Below are 9,410 nucleotides of genomic sequence, written 5' to 3'. Positions count from 1 at the left end.
GGATTGTATGGTTGACTCAGGCCAACTCTACTCAAAGGGAATTCTTTCCTGTTGTTGACACAGACTTGAGATTTCATTAGAATAGTTTAACAGGTGCTCTTTCCAAAGCAACTTGAATGAAGTACATACGTACTGTAATAGAGCATACAAAGTACAGTAGCACAGGAGGATAATTGACTCACATGGCAGTCAGTCAGTAACCATGTGATAATGTGTGTGTGACTCAAATGAGTTGTAAATATTGTATGATCAGCTGACCTTAAAAGTTATTTAAACATAATTATTCAGTCCCTGTCAGATAACGATCAATGAAGCTTGCTACAGTCACTACCTATTTAATTTAATTTTGTACCTTTGTAAATCATTTGTTGGCTGCATAAGACAGTAATCCGATTTGCATAAAAAATGCAGATATTGACAGACCATTTCCTTATGATGGACGTTGCCACTGAAAGTCAATGGGACCTCTGGGAAGATTTTTCTTTATTTTATTGCTTTGATCCAGAGGAAGAAATGTAATTCTGTCACTTGTCCAGTCTTATTGGTTTTACTTATTATAGTTCGTGCTAATTGTATGAAAGCATGTTCTATTGTATGAATCTTAGGTTTTTACAAAAAAAAGTTGAATACATACACACATACACATGCAGGCATGCATCTTGCAATGCCTCGGATCTTTTTTTAAATTTCAAGTATTATGCTGGATCACTGCTGAATTAAGTTTTTCCACCTGAAATTCCCATCATAGTGATTTTTTCAGTTTGAACAGTGATTTATGTCAAACTGGAGTGATACAGTAGTTGAACTGAACAATAGTTGCTGGCAAACTAGTGAATGACTAGTTGTTATCTTTAACTGACTATATGTCTTATTCAATATATATATATATATATATATATATATAGAACTGTGATGAATGATGCATATAACATCTTGCATACAAAACACTTTCACATCACAACACAAGCAAATATAGCCCATCGTGTTAATGTAAAATAAAAAGAGATGTTAGAGCAACAAGATTATATAGCTAGGCACAATTATGCACATGCAGTTATATACCTCGGTGTTTCTTAAATCAGAGTCCACTCCCTTTCATTATGCAAACAGGGCATCTGTCACAAACCGGATTAGTTTTAAACTGGATTCGCTCCTTCATTCTTTTTTAAATGAGTATGAGACTGCTTGTGAGAGCTGACAAGCTGGTCTTCTCTGTCAGTCTGGATGGGAGTATCCTTAAATGTTGTTTCTGTTTGCCTCATAGGAAAACATATTTTTGAAGAGAAATGTATGTCTTAATTATTTTTTCAGTTGTGCAGCTCTATAATCTTTCAATTGTGACAAGATACCATTGAAATAAGACACAGAATACTGTGATAGATTATATTTGTGTGTGTGCATGCTGATTATAAATTACTATTGATAGTAATCATTTTATTGTTACTATTCTGTTTCACAAAATCTGAATGGATGGTTTCTGTAATTTATTTAAAATGTATCCCTGCCAGCATTTCAGCAGATTCAGGTCTGGTAGGACAAGTGATGCTTGCGTCATTAACTTGTCACTGTCAGTTGACTCATTCAGCTGGAACTTTACACATACTGACGTCAAAATTTCAAGCCTCTGAATTGGTGAACTTATGAGCTATTGCTTACCGTCATAACCTGTACTGTAGGACCTTTTCTCATTTCATCCAAACAGTGGGACATGATTAGATAGTAAGTGGCATATCATTCCGCACATCATAATACAAAATGTCACTGAAGATTTGGTTCAGTAACATAACAACAAAAAATGTAGACATCACGAAATACAGCAAAATAGCAAATTAGTTACTTTACTCGCTAATGAAATATCTTAGCAGATTTGTTGTATGTCCAACAAGAGAGGCTAACATCTCTGTCATGCTCATACGAGTGTTGAAAATAGGCACTTTCATGAAGTACTGATGCAGTAAGAAGAGGATTAGTGTTTATTTATGGAGTACATGGAGGAATCCTGCTTTTAACTGTAACCTAGTAACACATTTTATGACTGTCCCTCCCCTCCCCCAATATCCTGCCTTCATGTAACCTGAAATCAGAGAGGGCATGCACACAAACATGCCGTGTTACAGTTCGATGTCTCTCCGTGAGCACGTCTCACAGGAGCGAATGGCATTTGCTGGATTTAGACTGTCAGTCTTTTCAGCCAGCCCCCTCACCCCATTCTTGTTGCTATGCGGTCTTTGAAACTATGGTTACGGTAAAGGTGCCTTTAGGGAATGAGCTTCCTCTCATGACTTACCTCATTTTTATGTCCAATCATGGGGCATTGGTTGTGTTTTAGAATGGAAACATCCTGTTTACTAACCATCTTTAAATACAGATGGTTAAATTGTGGTTAAACAGTATAATGACACTAAACTATAGAAAGATTAGTTCATTCATGAACATTCATAAACAGCATATATAGAATCACAAGCATTATTTTATACATTCAAATTGTGACCATGCAGCTGATCTATAAGAAAATGACTCTTTTACTTTCAGTAAATCATGCTGCTGAGGTATATGTGTTTAGTATCTAATAAAAAGAAAAATCAAATCAAATACCAAAGGTCAGCAGTGGAACCACTGCAGTAATGGTTAAGGCTTTATTACAGGTTTTATGATATGTACAGCTTTAAATGTATATACATTCATAAAACATGCAAGCCCCATTTCTTACTCATTAGGCAGCAGTATAGCCTAATAGTTAGGGAAGAGGCAACCCAGTAACCCAGAGTTTTTAGGTTGGATTTCTAGGTGAGGTACAGCAATTGTACACTTAATTAAGGTACTTAATCTAAATTGCTGCAGTAAAATATAGAATGTAAGTTGTGTAAGTAAGCTCTGGATAGGAGTGTCTGCTACATGCCTTAATGTAATGTAATATAGCCCTACTTCTGTCATGTTTTACTCATTCCATGTGGCAAAATTTAAAGTCTAAACCAAGTTCAGGTTCTAGTGATCTGAAACAGTTGCAGGTTCTATCTATTTATCAGTAACTATTTTTGTCTATGATTTGGTAGTGGATTTCCACTGCTGAGATGGAAATGCATTATGGTGATGCATCAGCTGTGATTGGTGCAGTGTTTGTGCTCTCAAGACCTATTAATGATCATTTTCCTTTTCATTCCCTTCCTTAGAACATATAGTGATGTTTGTAACCTCTGGAGGCATATTCTAAATGCACAAGCTGATTTGGAGTCATTTGTAGAGTGTTTTCTCATTGTAGGCCACTGAATGTAGAACTGTTGTACTACACTTGCCCTGATACTAGCCATTGATACCAGCTAGGATAAGTTTAATAAGAAATCTGTGTATATATCTCAAATATTCTTCACTGCACTTAAATAATGATGGAGTCAATAGAGAAGGTATGCTAAAACTGAAATAATTATTTTTTTAAAAACTATTACTATCACTGCCCTTTGTGTGACTTTATGCCATCATTTTGGAATGAAGCACCATAGTTATGAAAATACAATACTATTATTAAATAGTCCACAATTGTTTGTCAACCTCTCTTTTCACAACTATTTTCTTTATAGCATAAATAATTTAGTCACATAAATATCAGTGAGGTTAATATTTTCTGCTAGCTGAAATGTGTGAAGTCAGGTGATATGGCAAAGGCAGCCATACTCTCTGCCAACCTATCTGACAGTTTAGACTGTTTGCTACCGACTGACTTTGTCATCATTGACATGTTGTGCAACAAGGTATTCATATATAGACGACACATTTATTTTGTTATTTGTCATGACTTGTAGAGGAATTTATTGTGAATTAATACATTGCCAAGTAATTCTTGATTGACTCACTTCTCCCTTCGACCTACTGTATGTCAATTTACTTGTAGTGTGTCTCTGCCCCCTCGTGGTGCTCATATTCCCCCTGATGAATGGTCCTGGCACCTGCTATCTCTCCAGTATTTATACATGACAATTATCTGCATCCTCTAAAACAGTTTGTAGTTTGGATGTATACAGTAGTACTTGTAACTATGTTTGTAGCCTCTTCTTTAATAAAGTTCTTTCCACAAATAACAGTTATGGTAACAGTAATAATCTTATCATTATAAAACAAAGCTCCTTTCTTGATTTAGTGCTCTTAACCTCTTCCTTTACTTTTTTCTACTGTAAATTGCTAAATAAAAGACTTACGGTTGCCTTTTCCATCTTGTAATTATTTCACAGAGCCTATTAGCTATAGGGCCTGTTTTAGATTTATGTATACAAATTTCGCGATACAAATTAAACGTTCCCTAAAAAATAAAACTTAGCTAATGAGATCCAGGAAAAAAAGGTAGCAAAACCTGCCTAGGACAGAGGCAATGGTTTGGTTTTCAATGTATCTCATTATCTTGAGAGATCATATACCAATTGAAGATAAATGTTGTACTGAAGAAATTATGAAACAGCTGTGGCTGACATTTTTGGAGTATTTAGTAAACACTTTTATCCAAAGCACCTTTCATAACTTGCATGCAATCCATTTATACAGCTGGATATCTACTGAAGCAATTCAGGTTAAGTATCTCACTTAAGGGTACAACAGCATCCCCACCTGGGAATTGAATCTACAACCACAGAGTTGCTAGCCGAATTCCCTAGCTATTATAGTGTAGTCTGTATGTATCTGGGCAGTAATACATTTTTTGTTGTTTAGGATCTGTTCTCCAGCACACTGAAGTTTAAATGAAACTATGAATATGTAAAGGGCAGTTAGTTTTAATTTCAGGGTATTTACATCCATAATGGTTGTAATGTAGGAATATTTTTTAAACATAGTTCCTCCATTTTAATTGGACAATCAGCTGCTGCTTTTTGACAAGTTGTGTGTTGTTGAATTATTAAGTACATGCAACCTAATAAATCCTAATAAAAGGTTCAGAGTTGATTTTGGTGTGGAATTTGCATTTGGAGTCTGTTGCTGTCTCTCAACAAGAGGACCAAATAAGTCTCAATGCCAGTACAACAGACCATTAAGAGGAGAAAAAATCTGAATAAATCCGAGACATTGGCAAAACATTGGATGTGATAAAAATAAATTGTTTAGTACATTGTTAAAAGCCAAAATATGCTAGTGGGCTCAGCAATAGCAAATAACCTGGTAGACTAGAGAACTGCAATGGATGACCAAAGAATACTTTTCAACCATCGAACAGATCAAGAACACACTGTCCAGGATGCAGGCATAGATGTGTCAAAAACTACTATGAAGAGAAGACTACAAAAGCATCACCTCAGAGGGTTCACTGTAAGATGGAGACCACTGGTAAGCTTCAAGAACAGAACAACCATGTTCTGGAGCAAAGTCTTATGAACAGATGAGGCAAGTATTAACCTATATACAAAGTGATGGAAAGAGGAAAGTGTGATGAAAGCAAGGAACTGCTCATGATGTGAAGCAGTCCAGCTCATCTGTGAAACATAGTGGAGGTAGTGCTATGGCTTGGCCATGCATGGCTGTTGCTGATGGCAACATCAGGATGAATTCTGAACCGTACAGAAGCATCTTACCTGCTCAAATCCAACCAAATACCTCAAAACTCTTGGACAGTGCTTCACTTTGCAGCAGGAGAAGGAGCTGAAACACACTGATGAAGCAACCAAGGAGTTTTTAAGGGCCAAATAGTGTAATGTTCTCGGCAAGCCAAGTCAATCACCCAAACAACTGAACATGAATTGAATGAACTTGTTGAAGACGAGACTGAAGGCAACAAGCCTCAAAACATCAAGAGCTTCTTCTCATTCAGAATTGCATTTGGAAGAGCATGGTCTCACATGTTTTTTATAATGTCTCATATTTATGGCGCCATAGCAGTCTGAATACGGCTATGCAATCATAGCTTCAGAATATGACATATATAACAGTGTAACTGGCATGGACAAGGGGAAGGCATTGTCAGTATGAGCTATTTGATTGAAACCTATTGTGTAATGACTTAAGATTATCTACCATTCTCTTTTTCATTCTGATTACAGTGATGCAATAATACTTAAAGTAAGGAAAAATAAATCCATCCATATCAACTATTTTCAGGTGACCTTGTCTGATTCAAAAGACAGAAGACATTATTTTGTATTTATGCTGTGATTACTTCAGATTAAGGAAGACAAAATCTTATCTGTAAGAATGAAGACTATAACTAAACTCAAATAGAAAAAGGAAAGAATCACAAATTAAAATAGTAAACCACTGCAGGTAGAAATTGTTGAAATAGGATTTTAAATGAAAAGGAATTAGTTTTCAAAAGCATAAATGATACTGAAAACGAAATTCTATTTTGGGATTACAGAGTGACGCCCTCATATGTGGATGCTAGTTAATTTTATCATTGGTGAAATGTCCTGCTTTCCATAATTGTTTTCATTGAAGACATGCGTTCAATCACAGCTTGATTTGTGCTTTTCACTGAATCTTCTATCTCCCTCTCACTGGATACTGAACGTGCCTGTTATGGTGCAAGTCACGTTGCAGTGAGTGAGCAGGATTGCAGGAATTGTAGCCTTTGTTCAGCGATTGGCTGAAAAAGATTGCCCTCCACACCTACACACAGTACACCCAATATGCAGCACTTCCTGCTTCCTTAATTAGCCATCCTTGGAGAGAGTTGACAGATCCTAGTCACGATTATGCAGATTATCTCTCAAGGCCTTTTACTGTAGTGCGTTGCCAACAGGAAATACCCTCCTTTTTTCACTCCCCTCTCAATAGCCGTTGAATCTTTTTGTGTCTGTGTTTATTACTATTTTCATGCAAAACAGTAGCAGTCATCAAATAAAGACACATCTTTCAATATTTTTACCCTGCAATAAAGATAATATAGTATGTAATGACTAACTTCACATGATGAAATTTAATTTTACTATTTTGTTACTCTAATTAGTCAGAAAATGCAGCAGGTTATACCTTCAGTAACAAGAGTAAAGGGTTTGCCATTTTATGAGACATCCAATTTTGTGGAATGTTGAAGAAAGTCAGATCTGAATGCTTTTCATTTGTTGTTGATTGATGCAGTTTCCACATTGCACAATAAAAAGGTAATACATTATGAAATTGTTTTTACCCAGGTGGTTATTATAGTACTATCATTATTATTATGGGTCCAATCACCACATATTATTATTATTATTATTATTACATAAACAACTTTTGGCTATTTTTCACTGTTGCCAAATTTAATTAAATATCTAAAGATCTAACCAGCTCAGAATTTCCCCACACTTAGGCATGTACTATATATTCACTGAAGTAAGTGAATTTAGTAAGTAAGTAAGTAAGTCTTTCTAAACTGTGAAGAAAAAATAGCTGTTTGAAAAAGTTTGCAGTTTGTATTTTATTTCTGTTTTATTTTAAGATAATTTCTAGATAGAATTTTTGTAATTGCAAATTTTACTTACGTTAAATGGTAGCTATGCCTGCAGGCCTGGTAGAAATTCCAGCTACTAGCCTTAGATGGAATTAAGTTGGAACCAGCTTCTGCTCCAACTGGTTACCACTGGAATTTGGTGATGTGTCTCTTATTTGTACCAAGCTAGTTCACCAGCTGACCATGCTCTTGTCAGCACGGTTGCTATGTCAACCAGAATATTACAAGCTTGACCATCTGCAACCCAGCTGGACTAGCTTAAAACCAGATGGAACCGAGCTAAAATTCCCACCTGGGCCTGGTTAGCTAGTTAAATATTTCACTTGCTATTGCAGTTAGATTCTGTGGAGCCGGCTAGCCTCGCTGCTATTTTCAAAGGACATTACTGTATGTCAAAGTCATGTGTCTAGTTCCATAGTATCACTACTACCTAGCAAACTAATTACTTTGTGTTGCGAGCCAGTGCTTAGCTAGTAGATATATTTTAAAGTGAAATTAATTCAGCTTTGGACAATGTTAAGTTCGTAGTAAGTTGTCAGCTAGCTTGTTGATACTTTCTAAAGCCATATGAGTTTGCTTATGAAAATGCACTCCCCATGTAAAGAGCACAGTAAAAATAGGCCCATAAGAAAGACAACACTGAACTTGAAATGCTCTATGTACAGTATTAAAGAAGCACCAGTAAAGTAAATACTTTTCAAAACATTTTTTTCCGTAATTACAAATGCATACATAGCGCATTAGAAATACATACATGGGATAAATTAGAATTTGTTAGATATATTGTAGAGACTATATATAGCAGACCAGAATTCATCATGACAAGGAATGTGACATCCATATTAAGCTAAAACAGGTGTTTTGTACCATTATGTTAGATTTATTATCTTGTCCACCCCACCTCAATGTATTGCTAATTCACTGTAATTCACTAGCTAGCTTGTAGGTAGATAATATGCTTGCTAGCTTATTTGTTATAAGGTTTTTATAATAACTCATGAGCTTTTCTTACGTTTCACATATGATTGTTAGCTTATTATATTTATTAAAGGTGCAGCTTCTTCCTTTCTGTTAAATTAACCATTTTACAGTCATCAGGGTTATTATTTTGTAATTAACATTCAGTGTGCTGAAGTTTTTCTTTGCAAGTCAGCTGACTACATTGGGTAGTATTTCTAGATCTGGACCCTGACTCAACTGTTTACATTAAGAACTGCTGGTGAGTCACATGCAGCAGTAATAAAGTGATATAAGTGACTGTGATGTCATAAGATAATCCGCACTGACAAGGCATGACTGTCCCTTTGTCTGATTATGTATTCATGTCTGCCAGCCAGTGGGGGGTGTTTATTAACGGTTCAAAAGATTTTTTTCCACATCAATTCCCCCAACCTCTCCCCTTATACAAGACAAGACTTTATATTATATAACCATGCATTGAAAATCATGAAGTTGTACTTGTGGAAGTGACTATTAAACAGATGACAAGCTGTTTTAAGATATTAGCCTGCCTGACTGGAGATGCAGCTAGAGGCACCACGAGTTACCACTCATTTGAAAGCAAGTCCATACAGTGAATTTTTTATATTTACAGAACAACAAGGTTTCATTAACTAGAAAATACAGCATGGTTGTAAAAATGAAAAGGAGACTAGCTATGGTTAAAAATTTGGGGCCATCTTTCCTCTGCTCTTCCTTTCCGTTATAATTCAAATGACAGCTGACAGGTTCAATTTATAGATTATTGAAGACATTGTTTTGTCTGTTGCCTCTCTCTGATAGAACAATACTATAGAAATGGTGCATAATGTTTTCTGTGTTGCACCTTACACATACCTGCAGCTTTGAGGATTTTAAAGCTGGTTCTCCATTTAGGGAATGAAAAAACATTCAAATTCCTGTCACAGCTATGTTTTAACAATAGGATGGATGACAATGTACTGACTCAACGGCACAGACACAATGTGCTGTCTTTAATTCACCATCTTTTCCACTGTTGCAGTTCACA

Source organism: Anguilla anguilla, chromosome 14 (genome assembly GCF_013347855.1).
Source record: "Anguilla anguilla isolate fAngAng1 chromosome 14, fAngAng1.pri, whole genome shotgun sequence".
NCBI classification, from domain to species: Eukaryota; Metazoa; Chordata; class Actinopteri; order Anguilliformes; family Anguillidae; genus Anguilla; species Anguilla anguilla.
Note: the sequence above shows the minus strand (reverse complement) of the source record.